The following is a 17,544-nucleotide window of genomic DNA, read 5'->3' on the forward strand; positions in this document are numbered from 1 at the left end:
TATTTGTTACAATTGATGAACCAATATGGATACATTATTAACTAAACTCTGTAGTTTACATTGTGGCTTATTCTTGGTGTTACACAGTTTTATAGAGTTTGCCAACAGCACTGTGTCATGTATTACTATTACAATATCATACAGAATAGTTTCACTCTCCTAAAAATCCCCTGTGTTCATCTATTCATCTCTGCCGCTCCCACACTCTCTGGCAGCCCCCTTTTTTTTTTTTTTTAATTTTCTTTTACTGTCTGTATAGTTTTTGCCTTTTCCTGAAGGTCACATAGTTGGTATCATACAACATATAGCCTTCTTAGATTGACTTCTTTTACTAAGCAATATGTATTTAAGTTTCCTCTATATCTTCTCAAGACTTGATAGTTCATGTGTATTTATTTTTTTGTTTGTTTATTATATTTTACTTTATTTTTGCTAGAGACAGGGTCTCACTGTATTGCCCAGGCTGCTCTTAAACTCATGGGCTCAAGCAATGCTCCCACCTTAGTCTCCCAAAGTGCTGGGATTCCACTGCTCCCAGCAGCTCCTATCTTTTTATGGCTGAATAGTGTTTGTTTATCCATTTACCTTTTTTTTCTTTTCTTTTCCTCTTTTTTTTTTTTAAGACAGGGTCTCACTCTGTCATCTAGGCTGGAGTGCAGTGGCACAGTCTTGGCTCACTGCAGCCTTGACCTCCTGGACTCAAGCAATTCTCCTGTTTCAGCACCCCTGAGTAGTCGAGACTACAGATGTATGCCACCACACCAGGCTAAATTTTTGTATTTTTTGTAGAGACAAGGTTTTGCCATGTTGCCCAGGCTGGTCTTGAACTCCTGAGCTCAAGTGATTCACCCCCTTCACCCTCCCAAAGTGTTGAGATTACAGATGTGAGCCACTGCGCCTGGCCTCCATTCACCTATTGAAAGATTTCTTGGTTGCTTCTAAGTTTTGGCAATTATGAATAAAGCTGCCATAGATATCTATGTATTTTGTGTGTGTGTAAATATATGTTTTATATTGTGTAAACATAAGTTTTCAACTCATTTGGGTGAATACCAAGGAGTGCAATTGCTGGATTATATGTTAATAGCATGTTTGGTTTTGTAAGAAACTGCCATAGTGTCTTCCAGAGTGGAGGCAGTATTTTGCATTCCCACCAGCAATGAATGAGAGTTCTTGTTTCTCCACATCCTCACTAGTGTTTGTTGTCAGTGGTTTGGGTTTTATGCATTCTCATAGATGTATAATGGTATTTTATTGTTGTTATAATTTGCAATTCCCTAGTGGAATACTATGTAGTGTTCAGCACCTTTTCATATGCTTGTTTGCCTTCTGTATTATCTTCTTTGATGAGGTGTCAATTCACATCGTTTTGCCTGTTTTTTGTTATTTGGGCCATAATTGGATTGCTGGTTTTTTTCTAGCAGTGAAAACCCTAGCCCTGGCCCCTTTCTATGTTTTTTTTCTTTTCTTTTTTGTTATCCAAATCGGCTTACAATTATATATTACATACATACATTTATATCACATTCTGTTTTTTTTAAATTATTCACTGCAACAAAGTTAAGATTAGATGGATACTCTCAAATACTGCTGTTAGACATATAACTTGGCTCAACCTTACTAGAAAATGATTTTGCAGTTTTAAAATTGGCAGATAAAATTTTACATACTTCTCAGCCGGGCATGGTGGCTCACACCTGTAATCTCAGCACTTTGGGAGGCCAAGGAAGGCAGATGATGAGGTCGGGAGTTCGAGACCAGCCTGACCAACATGGTGAAACCTTGTCTCTACTAAAAATACAAAAATTAGCTGGAACTGGTGGCACGCACCTGTAATCCCAGCTACTCAGGAGTCTGAGGCAGGAGAATTGCTTGAACCAGGGAGGCAGAGTTTGCAGTGAGCCGAGATTGTACCACTGCACTCAAGCCTGGGCGACAGAGCGAGACTCTGTCTCAAAAAAACAAAACAAAATGAAACAAACAAAAATTTACATGCTTCTCATGTAAAATATGATGTTTTAAAATACATACGCCTTGTGAAATGGCTAAAACTAGCTAATTAACACATGCATTACCTCACAAAGTTGTCTCTTTTTTGGTGAGAATACTCTCTAAGGCCAAGCATGCTGGCTCATACCTGTAATCCCAGCACTTTGGGAGGCCAAGACGGGCAGATCACTTGAAGTCAGGAGTTCAAGACCACCCTGCCCATCATGGAAAAACCTCCTATCTACAAAAACTACAAAAATTAGCCGGGCATGGTGGCAGGCACCTGTATCCCAGCAACTTGGGCAGCTGAGGCAGGAGAATTGCTGAACCAAGAGGCAGAGGTTGCAGTGAGCCCAAATTGTACCACTGCACTCTAGCCTGGGTGACACAGTGAGACTCTGTCTCAAAAATAAATAAAATAAAATATATTTTGAAATGGTTATATCTAACTAATTAACACATGTATTACCTCATAGTTATTTATTTATTTATTTATTTATTTATTTATTTATTTATTTTTGGTGAGAATATTTAAAATCTACTCTCTAAGTCCGGGCATGGTGGCTCAAACCTGTAATCTCAGCACTTTGGGAGGCTGAGGAGGGGTGGGGTACATCACTTGAGGTCAGGAGTTCAAGACCAGCCTGGCTAACATGGCAAAACTCCATCTCTACTAAAAATACAAAAATTAGCTGCGTGTGGTGGCACACGCCTGTAATCCCAGCTACTTGGGAGGCTGAGGCAGGAGAATTGCTTGAACCCAGGAGGCAGAGGTTGTAGTGAGCTGAAATTGCACCACTGCACTCCAACCTGGGTGCAGAGTGAGACTTCATCTCAAAAAACAAACAAACATACAAACAAACAAACAAACAAACAAATCTACTCTAAGTATTTTTCAAAAATACAATATATTGTCATTAACTGTAGTCACCATGTTGTACAATTGGTTGCTTGTTTTTTAATATTGAGTTTTAAGACTCTGTATACTTGAGATACATATCCTTCATCAGGTATGTATTTTGTAAATACTGTCTCCCGTTCTGTGGCTTGTTTTTTCATTTTTTTTTTTTTTTTTTTTTTTGAGACGGAGTCTAGCTTTGTCGCCCAGGCTGGAGTGCAGTGCCGCGATCTCAGCTCACTGCAAGCTCCGCCTCCTGGGTTTACGCCATTCTCCTGCCTCAGCCTCCCGAGTAGCTGGGACTACAGGCGCCCGCCATCTCGCCCGGCTAGTTTTTTGTATTTTTTTTAGTAGAGACGGGGTTTCACCGTGTAGACCAGGATGGTCTTGATCTCCTGACCTCATGATCCACCCGTCTCGGCCTCCCAAAGTGCTGGGATTACAGGCTTGAGCCACCGTGCCCGGCATTCTTTTAATAGTGTCTTTCACAGAGCAGAAACTTTTAATTTTAATGAACAGTCCAACTTATGAATTTCTTCGTTCATGAATCATGTTTTTGGTGTTGAATCTAAAAACTCATTGCTAAGTGAAGATCACCTAGATGTTCTCAAATGTTATAAAAGTTTTGTCGCCGGTGGGAGCAAGATGGCCGAATAGGAACAGCTCCAGTCTCCAACTCCCAGCGCGAGCGACACAGAAGACCGGTGATTTCTGCATTTTCAACTGAGGTACTGGGGTCATCTCTCTAGGGAGTGCCGGACAATCGGTGCTGGTCAGCTGCTGCAGCCTGACCAGCGTGAGCTGAAGCAGGGCGAGGCATCGCCTCACCTGGAAGCGCAAGGGGGAAGGGAATCCCTTTTCCTAGCCAGGGGAACTGAGACACACAACACCTGGAAAATCGGGTAACTCCCACCCCAATACTGCGCTTTAAGGAAACAGGCACACCAGGAGAATATATCCCACACCTGGCCGGGAGGGTCCCACGCCCACGGAGCCTCCCTCACTGCTAACACAGCCGTCTGCGGCGATCTATCCGCAAGGCAGCAGCGAGGCTGGGGGAGGGGCGCCCGCCATTGCTGAGGCTTAAGTAGGTAAACAAAGCCGCTGGGAAGCTCGAACTGGGTGGAGCTCACAGCAGCTCAAGGAAGCCTGCCTGTCTCTGTAGACTCTACCTCTGCGGACAGCACACAGCTGCAGTCCATTAGGGGAAAGAGCGGGGGCCGGTACAGACGCGAACGACTCTGTCTGACAGCTTTGGGGAGAGCCGTGGATCTCCTAACGCGGAGGTTGAGATCTGAGAACAGACAGACTGCCTGCTCAGGTGGGTCCCTGACCCCTGAGAAGCCTAGCTGGGAGACATCCCCCACTAGGGGCAGTCTGACACCCCACACCTCACAGGGTGGAGTCACCCCTGAGAGGAAACTTCCAAAGAAAGAATCAGACAGGTACACTCGCTGTTCAGCAATATTCTATCTTCGGCAACCTCTGCTGCTGATACCCAGGCAAACAGGGTCTGGAGTGGACCTCAAGCAATCTCCAACAGACCAACAGACAGTCCTTCTGACTGTCAGACGGAAAAATATCAAACAGGAAGGACACCTATACCAAAACCCCATCAGTTCGTCACCATCATCAAAGACCAGAGACAGATAAAACCACAAAGATGGGGAAGAAGCAGGGCAGAAAAGCTGGAAATTCAAAAAATAAGAGCACATCTCCCCCTGCAAAGGAGCGCAGCCCATCGCCAGCAACGGATCAAAGCTGGTCAGAGAATGACTTTGACGAGATGAGAGAAGAAGGCTTCAGTCCATCAAACCTCTCAGAGCTAAAGGAGGAATTACGTACCCAGTGCAAAGAAACTAAAAATCTTGAAAAAAAAGTGGAAGAATTGACAGCTAGACTAATTAATGCAGAGAAGATCATAAACGAAATGACAGAGATGAAAACCATGACACGAGAAATACGTGACAAATGCACAAGCTTCAGTAACCGACTCGATCAACTGGAAGAAAGAGTATCAGCGATTGAGGATCAAATGAATGAAATGAAGCGAGAAGAGAAAACCAAAAGAAAAAAGAAGAGAAAAAGAAATGAACAAAGCCTGCAAGAAGTATGGGATTATGTAAAAAGACCAAATCTACGTCTGATTGGGGTGCCTGAAAGTGAGGGGGAAAATGGAACCAAGTTGGAAAAACTCTTCAGGATATCATCCAGGAGAACTTCCCCAACCTAGTAGGGCAGGCCAACATTCACATTCAGGAAATACAGAGAACGCCACAAAGATACTCCTCCAGAAGAGCAACTCCAAGACACAGAATTGCCAGATTCACCAAAGTTGAAATGAAGGAAAAAATCTTAAGGGCAGCCAGAGAGAAAGGTCGGGTTACCCACAAAGGGAAGCCCATCAGAATAACAGCAGACCTCTCGGCAGAAACTCTACAAGCCAGAAGAGAGTGGGGGCCAATATTCAACGTTCTTAAAGAAAAGAATTTTCAACCCAGAATTTCATATCCAGCCAAACTAAGCTTCATCAGTGAAGGAGAAATAAAATCCTTTACAGATAAGCAAATGCTTAGAGATTTTGTCACCACCAGGCCTGCCTTACAAGAGACCCTGAAGGAAGCCCTAAACATGGAAAGGAACAACCGGTACCAGCCATTGCAAAAACATGCCAAAATGTAAAGACCATCGAGGCTAGGAAGAAACTGCATCAACTAACGAGCAAAATAACCAGTTAATATCATAATGACAGGATCAAGTTCACACATAACAATATTAACCTTAAATGTCAATGGACTAAATGCTCCAATTAAAAGACACAGACTGGCAAACTGGATAGAGTCAAGACCCATCAGTCTGCTGTATTCAGGAGACCCATCTCACATGCAGAGACATACATAGGCTCAAAATAAAGGGATGGAGGAAGATCTACCAAGCAAATGGAGAACAAAAAAAAGCAGGGGTTGCAATCCTAGTCTCTGATAAAACAGACTTTAAACCATCAAAGATCAAAAGAGACAAAGAAGGCCATTACATAATGGTAAAGGGATCAATTCAACAGGAAGAGCTAACTCTCCTAAATATATATGCACCCAATACAGGAGCACCAGATTCATAAAGCAAGTCCTTAGAGACCTACAAAGAGACTTAGACTCCCATACAATAATAATGGGAGACTTCAACACTCCACTGTCAACATTAGACAGATCAACGAGACAGAAAGTTAACAAGGATATCCAGGAATTGAACTCATCTCTGCACCAAGCGGACCTAATAGACATCTATAGAACTCTCCACCCCAAATCAACAGAATATACATTCTTCTCAGCACCACATCGCACTTATTCCAAAATTGACCACATAATTGGAAGTAAAGCACTCCTCAGCAAATGTACAAGAACAGAAATTATAACAAACTGTCTCTCAGACCACAGTGCAATCAAACTAGAACTCAGGACTAAGAAACTCAATCCAAACCGCTCAACTACATGGAAACTGAAACCTGCTCCTGAATGACTACTGGGTACATAACGAAATGAAAGCAGAAATAAAGATGTTCTTTGAAACCAATGAGAACAAAGATACAACATACCAGAATCTCTGGGACACATTTAAAGCAGTGTGTAGAGGGAAATTTATAGCACTAAATGCCCACAGGAGAAAGCAGGAGAGATCTAAAATTGACACTCTAACATCACAATTAAAAGAACTAGAGAGGCAAGAGCAAACACATTCAAAAGCTAGCAGAAGGCAAGAAATAACTAAGATCAGAGCAGAACTGAAGGAGATAGAGACACAAAAAACCCTCCAAAAATCAATGAATCCAGGAGTTGGGTTTTTGAAAAGATCAACAAAATTGACAGACCGCTAGCTAGACTAATCAAGAAGAAAAGAGAGAGGAATCAAATAGACGCAATAAAAAATGATAAAGGGGATATCACCACCGACCCCACAGAAATACAAACAACCATCAGAGAATACTATAAATGCCTCTACGCAAATCAACTAGAAAATCTAGAAGAAATGGATAATTTCCTGGACACTTACACTCTCCCAAGACTAAACCAGGAAGAAGTTGAATCCCTGAATAGACCAATAGCAGGCTCTGAAATTGAGGCAACAATTAATAGCCTACCCACCAAAAAAAGTCCATGACCAGATGGATTCACAGCTGAATTCTACCAGAGGTACAAGGAGGAGCTGGTACCATTCCTTCTGAAACTATTCCAATCAATAGAAAAAGAGGGAATCCTCCCTAACTCATTTTATGAGGCCAACATCATCCTGATACCAAAGCCTGGCAGAGACACAATAAAAAAAGAGAATTTTAGACCAATATCCCTGATGAACATCGATGCAAAAATCCTCAATAAAATACTGGCAAACCGGATTCAGCAGCACATCAAAAAGCTTATCCACCATGATCAAGTGGGCTTCATCCCTGGGATGCAAGGCTGGTTCAACATTCGCAAATCAATAAAGTAATCCAGCATATAAACAGAACCAAAGACAAGAACCACATGATTATCTCAATAGATGCAGAAAAGGCTTTTGACAAAATTCAACAGCCCTTTATGCTAAAAACGCTCAATAAATTCGGTATTGATGGAACTTACCTCAAAATAATAAGAGCTATTTATGACAAACCCACAGCTAATATCATACTGAATGGGCAAAAACTGGAAAAATTCCCTTTGAAAACTGGCACAAGACAGGGATGCCCTCTCTCACCACTCCTATTCAACATAGTGTTGGAAGTTCTGGCTAGGGCAATCAGGCAAGAGAAAGAAATCAAGGGTATCCAGTTAGGAAAAGAAGAAGTCAAATTGTCCCTGTTTGCAGATGACATGATTGTATATTTAGAAAACCCCATTGTCTCAGCCCAAAATCTGCTTAAGCTGATAAGCAACTTCAGCAAAGTCTCAGGATACAAAATTAATGTGCAAAAATCACAAGCATTCTTATACACCAGTAACAGACAAGCAGAGAGCCAAATCAGGAATGAACTTCCATTCACAATTGCTTCAAAGAGAATCAAATACCTAGGAATCCAGCTTACAAGGGATGTAAAGGACCTCTTCAAGGAGAACTACAAACCACTGCTCAGTGAAATCAAAGAGGACACAAACAAATGGAAGAACATACCATGCTCATGGATAGGAAGAATCAATATCGTGAAAATGGCCATACTGCCCAAGGTTATTTATAGATTCAATGCCATCCCCATCAAGCTACCAATGACTTTCTTCACAGAAATGGAAAAAACTGCTTTAAAGTTCATATGGAACCAAAAAAGAGCCCGCATTGCCAAGACAATCCTAAGTCAAAAGAACAAAGCTGGAGGCATCACGCTACCTGACTTCAAACTATACTACAAGGCTACAGTACCAAAACACCATGGTACTGGTACCACAACAGAGATATAGACCAATGGAACAGAACAGAGTCCTCAGAAATAATACCACACATCTACAGCCATCTGATCTTTGACAAACTGAGAGAAACAAGAAATGAGGAAAGGATTCCCTATTTAATAAATGGTGCTGGGAAAATTGGCTAGCCATAAGTAGAAAGCTGAAACTGGATCCTTTCCTTACCCCTATACGAAAATTAATTCAAGATGGATTAGAGACTTAAATGTTAGACCTAATACCATAAAAACCTAGAAGAAAATCTAGGTAGTACCATTCAGGACATAGGCATGGGCAAGGACTTCATGTCTAAAATACCAAAAGCAACGGCAGCAAAAGCAAAAATTGACACATGGGATCTAATTAAACTAAAGAGCTTTTGCACAGCTAAAGAAACTACCATCAGAGTGAACAGGCAACCTACAGAATGGGAGAAAATTTTTGCAACCTACTCATCTGACAAAGGGCTAATATCCAGAATCTACAAAGAACTCAAACAAATATACAAGAAAAAAACAAACAACCCCATCAAAAAGTGGGGAAAGGATATGAACAGACATTTCAAAAGAAGACATCCATACAGCCAACAGACACATGAAAAAATGCTCATCATCACTCGCCATCAGAGAAATGCAAATCAAAACCAATGATGAATACCATCTCACACCAGTTAGAATGGCAATCATTAAGAAGTCAGGAAACAACAGGTGTTGGAGAGGATGTGGAGAAATAGGAACACTTTTACTGTTGGTGGGATTGTAAACTAGTTCAACCATTATGGAAAACAGTATGGCGATTCCTCAAGGATCTAGAACTAGATGTACCATATGACCCAGCCATCCCACTACTGGGTATATACCCAAAGGATTGTAAATTACTCTACTACAAAGACACATGCACACGTATGTTTATTGCGGCACTATTCCAATAGCAAAGACTTGGAATCAACCCAAATGTCCATCTGTGACAGACTGGATTAAGAAAATGTGGCACATATACACCATGGAATACTATGCAGCCATCAAAAAGGATGAGTTTGCGTCCTTTGTAGGGACATGGATGCAGCTGGAAACCATCATTCTTAGCAAACTATCACAAGAAGAGAAAACCAAACACCGCATGTTCTCACTCATAGGTGGGAACTGAACAATGAGATCACTTGGACTCGGGAAGGGGAACATCACACACTGGGGCCTATCATGGGGAGGGGGGAGGAGGGAGGGATTGCATTGGGGAGTTATACATGATATAAACGTCATGCACATGTACCCTAGAACTTAAAGTATAATAAAAAAATAAAAAATAAAAAAAAATAAAAAATAAAAAAATAAATGCTCCTTCCATGAGTATAAGTCAAAAAAAAAAAAAAAAAGTTTTGTCATTGAGTGTCTCATATTTAGGTTTGTGAGTTGTTTTTAATTAATTTTTATGAAGGAATAAGGCCATTGTTTAGATCCATTTTTTTGCATGTTGATGTCCAATTGTTCCAGCACCATTTGTTGAAAAGACTATCCTTTCTCCATTGAATTGCTTTTTTTTCTTTGTCAAAGATCAGTTGACTGTATTGGTGGGGTCTATTATTTCTGAACTTTCTTTTTTTTTTTTTTTTTTTTTTTTGAGACAGAATCTCACTCTGTCACCCAGTTTGGAGTGCAATGGTGTGGTCTTGGTTCACTACAACCTCCACCTCCCGGGTTCAAGCGATGCTCGTGCCCCAGCCTCCTGAGTAGCTGGGATTACAGGCACATGCCACTACACATGGCTAACTTTTGTATTTTTGATAGAGAGGGGGTTTCACCATGTTGGCCAGGCTAGTCTCAAACTTCTGACCTCAAGTGATCCGCCTACCTTGGCCTCTCAAAATGCTGGGATTGTAGGGGTTAGCCACCATCTCCAGCCTATTTCTGGACTCTCTATTCCATTCCACTGACCTGTTTGTTCTTGATTATTGTAGCTTTACAGTAAGTCTTGACTTTGAAGTCAGTAGATCAGTCCTCTTACTTTATTCTCTAGCTTCAGTATTGTTTTATTTTGGGTCTTTTGCTTTTCCATATAAAATTTAGAATCAGTTTGTTGATTTCCACAAAATAACTTACTGAGATTTTGGTTGAATTGCTTGAATCTATAAATCCAATCGGTAGGAACTGACATCTTAATCATAGTGAGCCTTCCTATTCATGAACATAGAATATCTATTTATTTACATTTTCTTTTCTTTCTTTCATCAGAGTTTTGTTAGGTCTTGACCGTATTTTGTTAGATTTATTCCTAAGTACTTCAATTTTTTGGTGCTAATATACATAGCACTGCATTTTTAATTTCAAATTCCAGTGGTTTATTGCTAGCGTGTAGGAAAACAATTGGTTTCCAAAATACTAAGCTGTATCAAGCAACCTTGCTATGATAACTTATTAGTTTCAGGAGAGTTTAAAAAATTGGTTTCTTGGAATTTTCTACATAGATAATCATGTCATCCGTGAACAGTTTATTTGATCCTTCCCAATTGGTATCCTTTCATGATTCATTTTCAGTTATCACATGTGTAATTAAAAAAAAAAAACAAAACTAACTCATTCTCCTTCCTGATCTCAGCATCAGATTCTCTGACCTCCACTATTCCCTTTCTTAAATATCTAAGAACGGAGCTTCAAAATACATGATTCCAAGTGTTTTAGAACTATGGGAATAAATCCACAATTAATGATTTCAGCACTTATCTCTCAGCAATTGATAGAACATGCAGACAGAAAATCAGTAAGGATACAGAAGACTTGAACAACAGTATCTATCAACTTGTCTAATTGACATTTATAGAACAGAGCACCTATCAACAGCAAAATACACATTATTTTCAGATTCACATGGAATAATTGCAAAGACAGACCATAATCAAGGCCATAAAACAAACACGAATACATTTTAAAAGATTCCAATCATATAGACTATGTTCTTTGACCAAAGTTCAGTAAACTAGGTATTCATAGGAGAATGCTATTTGGAAAATCTCCAAGTTTTTGGAAACTAATTAACATGCTTCTAGATCACCCATGGGATAAAGAATAAATCAAAAGGGAAAATTCTAAGCATTTTAAAGTGATAAAAAGTGAAAACACCATTTGTCAAAACCTAAGGAACTGCGCAACACAAAAAGTGAACCCTAATGTAAACTATGAACTTTAATAATAATGTATCAATATTGATTCATTAATGTACAAAATGCACTACACTTATGTAAGATGTTAACAATAAGAGAAAACCCTATAGAGTGCAGGGGGAAATGTATATAAGAACTCTACTTTCTGCTCAATTTTTTTTTTTTTTTGAGACACGTTCTCCCTCTGTTGCCCAGGCTAGAATGCAGTGATGCAATCTTGGCTCACTGTAGCCTCGACCTCCTGGGCTCAAAAATCCTCCCGCCTCAGCCTGCCAAGAAGCTAGGACTACAGGCCTGAGCCACCATGCCCGGCTGTTTTTTGTAGTTTTAGTAGAAATGGGATTTCGCCATGTTGCCCAGGCTGGTCTTAAACTCCTGGGCTCAAGAGATCTGTCCACCTCGGCTTCCCAAAGTGCTAGGATTACATGCTGAGCCACCATGCCCAGCTTTCTGCTCAATTTTTCTGGAAACCTAAAACTTCTCTAAAAGAGTAAAGTCCGCTGGGCACAGTGACTCACTCCTGTAATTCCAGCACTTTGGTAGGCAGAGACGGTTGGATTGCCTGAGGTCAGGAGATCGAGACCAGCCTGGTCAACATGGCAAAGCCCCATCTCTACTAAAAATAGAAAAATTAGCCGGGAGGGGTGGCAGGTGCCTGTAATCCCAGCTACTCAGAGGCTGAGACATGAGAAACGCTTGAACCAGGAGGTGGAGGTTGCAGTGAGCCCAGATAGCACCACTGTATTCCAGCCTGGGGGATAGAGCAAGACTCTAAAACAAAAATAAGTAAGTAAGTAAGTAAATAAATAAATAAATAAAATTAACCTGGCCTGGTGGCACATGCCTGTAGTACCAGCTACTCCAGAGGCTGAGGCGGGAGAACTGCTTGAGCCCAGAAGGCAGAGGATGCAGTGAGCCAAGGTCGCGACATTGCACTCCAGCCTGGATGAGAGGGAAACTCTGCCTCAAAAAAAAAAAAGGAAAGTCCTATAATTTAGATTAATGAAAAAAAAATCAAAATTTGTGGGATGCCTATAAAGCAGTGCTTAGAAGAAATTTATAGTACTAAACATCAATATTAGAAAAGAACAGCCTCAATAACCTTAGCTTCCACCTCAAGAAACTAATAAAGAACAAAATAAAATAGAGTAAATGAGAGAATGGAAATAATAATTATAAGAATAGAAATCAGTATAACAGAAAACAGAAAAGCAATACAGAAAAATGAATGAAATTAAAACCTGGTTCTCTGATAATACCAATAAAATTAAGTGATCAAGAAATAAACCAGACATACCCAAATAAATGAAGGTTAATTTAAAAAAAGAAAAAAAAAAAGAAAGAAGACTACCAATATCAGAAATTAAAGAAGTGACATCACTACAAATTCTACAGATATTAAAAGAGGAATATTATTAAAATTGTATGCCAATAAACTTGATAACTTACATGAAATGGACAAATTTCTTGCAAAGGTAAGCAAAGATACCATCTCAGCTATAGTTTAACCTTAGCCAGGTCCAAAGGTAGCTTTGGAGCATGAGTTGCAACACAGTACAGTAGTCTTCCATTATTTGCAGTTTTGCTGTACACAATTTCAGTTGCCTGCAGTCAACCGTGGTCCAAAAATATTAAATGGAAAATCCCAGAAATAAACAATTCACGAGTATTAAATTGTGTTGTTTGAGTGCATGATAAAATATTGGGCCATCCCATTCTGTCCTGCCTCAGATATGAATCATGCCTTTATCCAGCATTATCCATGATGTATATACTACCCAACCTGTTAGTCATTGCTTCTGACATCCATGTACATCATCACTGCTCGATGACCTAGAATCACCAAGAAGCAGATGATCCTCCTTCTTATGCATGGTCAGAAGGTCAGTATTATGCATGGTCAGGTCAGTATTAGCCTAATGCTATGTCACAATGGGTATGTCATTCACCTTACTTCATCTTATCATGTAGGCATTTTATCATTTCACATCGTCACAAGAAGAAGGTTGAGTACAATACAGTAAGATATTTTGAGGGAGAAAGAGGCCACATTCACATAACTTTTATTACAGTATATGGTTGTAACTGCTTTATTTTTATTATTTTTGTTAATCTCTTACTGTGCTCCTGTGCCCAATTTTTTTTTTTTTGAGATGGAGTTTCACTCTTGTTGCCTAGGCTGCAGTGCAATGGTGCGATCCCAGCTCACTGCAACCTCCGCCTCCCAGGTTCAAGCAATTCTCCTGTCTCAGCCTCCCAAGTAGCTGGGATTACAGGCATGTGCCACCATGCCCAGCTAATTTTGTATTTTTAGTAGAGGTGGGGTTTCATTATGTTGGCCAGGCTGGTCTTGAATTCCTGACCTCAGGTGATCCACCTGCCTCGGCCTCCCAAAGTGCTTAGATTACAAGCTTGAGCCACCGCGCCCAGCCTTACTGTGCCCAATTTAAAAATTACACTTTATCATAGATACATATGTATAGGAAAAAAAGTACTATTTGCTGTTTCAGGCATTTACTGGTGGTCTTGAAATGTATTCCTCCCAGCAGGTAAGGTAGGTGGGGGTGGGGGGACTACTGTATTGGTCCCATCTTAAGGCAAAGAGGTCAGCATTTTGTTCCCCTTTTTATTTGAGTCAGTCATTGGCTATGGAGTTGCCTCCAGCATGGTGAAGTGGGAAATGATGACATATGTAACCTCCCAGGTAAGGTAGTGATGTGTGTGACTTCCCAAGCTTCTCTTTGGCTGAGGGCATGATATGGTTTGGCTGTGTCCCCACCCAAATCTCATCTTGAATTCTAGCTCTATAATTCCCTCATGTTGTGGGAGGGACCCACTGGGAGATAATTGAATCATGGGGGCAGTTCCCCCACTCCATGCCATTCTCATGGTAGTGAATAAGTCTCATGAGATCTGATGGTTTTATAAGGGGAAACCCCTTTCGCTTTGCTGTCATGTTCTTCTCTTGTCTGCCTCCACGTGAAACATGCCTTTCACTTTCTGAGATGATTATGAGCCCTCCCCAGCCATGTGGAACTGTGAGTCCATTAAACCTCTTTTTCTTTATAAATTACCCAGTCTTGGGTATGTCTTTATCAGCGGTGTGAAAACAGACTAATAGAGGACATTTCTCTAGAAAATAAATTAACTATGAGTCCATAGCCATTAATACTCACAGCAGCTGGTATGGGCAGGCCAGCTTGGTAAAGGGATCTGGATGGGGCACCAACATCATCCACTACAATGACATTGAGACCTTTCTGATAAGAAGAAATCAGCTGGTCATGGTGGCTCATGCCTGTAATCCTAGCACTTTGGGAGGCCGAGGCTGGTGGATCACCTGAGGTCAGGAGTTCGAGACCAGCCTGGCCAACATGGTGAAACCCTGCCTCTAGTAAAAATACAAAAATTAGCCGGGCATCGTGGCATATGCCTGTAATCCTAGCTACTTGGGAGGTTGAGGCAGAATTGCTTGAGCCCGGGAGGCAGAGGTCATGCCACTGCACTCCAGCCTGCGGGACAGAGTGAGACTCTATCTCAAAAAACAAACAAAAACAAAAAAAAGAAGAAATTAGTCATGGGAAGGGCCAGGGGAAGAATATTCCTGGCAAATAAACATCAAATGCAAAATCCATGAGGCAGAACGAGGTTGAAATACTCAAATTCAGAAAGAAAACCATTGTGTTTGGATCAGAGGCAAAATAGTATGAGATAAAGACATAGAAATGAGCCGTTCATACAGAGCCCTGAAAGGACCGTTATAAGTTTGATTTGGTTTTTAGGGCAACTGAAGGCCTTTGCAGGATTTTTGTTGTTGTTTGTTTGTAAAGACAGGGTTTCACAATGTTGCCCAGGCTAGTGTTGAACTTCTGGGCTCAAACGATCTGCCCCCACTTGGCCTCCCAAAATGCTGAGATGAGCTACTCTGCCCTTTGGAGGATTTTTAAACAAGGTACTGTCATAATCTACTACATGTTAAAAAATATGCTGATTACTGGCTGGGCACGATGGCTTAGGCCTGTAATCCCAGCACTTCATGAAGGAGGCTGAGGCGGGTGGATCACTTGAGGTCAGGAGTACAAGACCAGCCTGGGCAACTTGGTGAAACCCCATCTCTACTAAAAATACAAAAATTAGCCGGGTGTGGTAGTGGGTGCCTGTAATCCCAGCTACTGGGGAGAATTGCTTGAACCTGAGGCAGAAGTTGCAGTGAGCCAAGTTTGCACCACTGCACTCCAGCCTGGGGGAGAGAGCAAGATTCCGTCTCAAAAAAGAAAAAACAAAACAAAACGCTGAATACTGAGTGGGGACTATAAGGGCCAGGAGAATAATTAGGAAACAATTCCAGTAGTCCAGGTGAAAAATATTATGGCTGGAACAAAGGTGGTTGCAATGGAGATAGAAGTGAACAAAATCAGGATATATTTGAAGGTAAAGTTTACAGGGTATACTGATGGGCTAGATGTGGAGAGAAGAACATCAGGCATGAGTACTAGGTTTTTGGCTAGAACTATTTGATGGATAGTGATGCCATTTTCAGAAATAGGAAATATATGGGGAAAAAAGGGTTTGGGGTTCAGCATCAAAAGTTCTGTTAAACTTAAGCTATCTCTTTTTCTTTTCCTTTTTATTTTTTGAGAAAGAGTCTAGCTCTGTTGCCCAGGCTGGAGTGCAGTGGCACAATCTCTGCTCACTGAAAGCTCTGCCTCCCGGGTTCATGTCATTCTCCTGCCTCAGCCCCGAGTACTGGGACTATGGGCACCCGCCACCACGCCTGACTAATTTTTTGTATTTTTAGTAGAGGCGGGGTTTACACCGTGTCTTGATCTGACCTCGTGATCTGCCCACCTACAGCCTCCCAAAGTGCTGGGATTACAGGCGTGAACCACAGTGCCCGACCTCTTTTCTTGTTTTTTAGAGACAGGGTCTCTCTGTTGCCCAGGCTAGAGTGCAGTGGCGCTATAATAGTCATAGTTCACTGCAGCTTTGAACTCTTTTCCTCAAGGGATCCTTCTGCCGCATGGGGTGGGGAGCCATTGCGCTGGGGCAAACTATCTTTTTTTCTTGATACCCAAGAAAAAATGTAACATAAATAATTGGATATATAATTCTGGAGATTCAGGGATGTTGGTTATTTCCATGGCTGGAAATAAGAATGGGGGAGTCATCAGTGTATGAAAATTACTTTTAACTAAGGCCCTGGATGAGAATCTGAGAAGAGAATCTGGATAAACAAAAGAAGAGAGTACATACCCAACCTCTGGAGCACCCCAATAGAGATTAGGTATAGGAGGAGGAAAACAGAAAAAAACAAGATCAGACCACACAGGAGTAAGAAATCCAGGAAAGTGAGGTATCATAGAAGCCAAGAGAAGGAAGTTTTTTTTTTTTTTTTTTGAGACAAGAGGTTTGCTCTTGTTGCCCAGGCTGGAGTGCAATGGCACGATCTCGGCTCACCACAACCTCTGCCTCCCGGGTTCGATCAATTCTCCTGCCTCAGCCTCCCGAGTAGCTGGGATTACAGGCATGCGCCATCACACCTGGCTAATTTTGTATTTTTAGTAGGGACAGGGTTTCTCCATGTTGGTCAGGCTGGTCTGGAACTCCCGACCTCAGGTGATCTGCCCGTCTCGGCCTCCACTGTGCCCAGCCCTTTGATTTTGACACAATCATTAAAGAAAGTTTTTAAACAAAGGGTGGTCAGGTTTTTTTCTTTTCTTTTTTCTTTTTTATTCAAATGTTGCTGGAAAGTTAAATGATATCAGAGAAGTGACCTTTGGAACACTTGGCAATGTCTGGAGACATTTTTGGTTATCATAATCAGGAGGGAGTTGTTACTGGCATCTATTGGATTGAGGTCAGGGATGCTGCTAAATATCCAACAATGCACAGAACAGCCTCCCTCAACAAAAAGTTATCTGTCAACAGTTCTTTGGTCTGACTTAGAAAATTCATGCTGGCCAGGGCTCAGACCCAACATACTGGAAGGTCAATTTGGGAGGATGGCTTGAGTTCAGGAGTTCATGATTAGCCTAGGCAACTTGGTGAGATGCCATCACTATTAGATTTTTTTTGTTTGTTTTTGTTTTTTT

Source organism: Trachypithecus francoisi, unplaced genomic scaffold (assembly GCF_009764315.1).
Source record: "Trachypithecus francoisi isolate TF-2019V2 unplaced genomic scaffold, Tfra_2.0 Lachesis_group3, whole genome shotgun sequence".
Classification (NCBI taxonomy): domain Eukaryota; kingdom Metazoa; phylum Chordata; class Mammalia; order Primates; family Cercopithecidae; genus Trachypithecus; species Trachypithecus francoisi.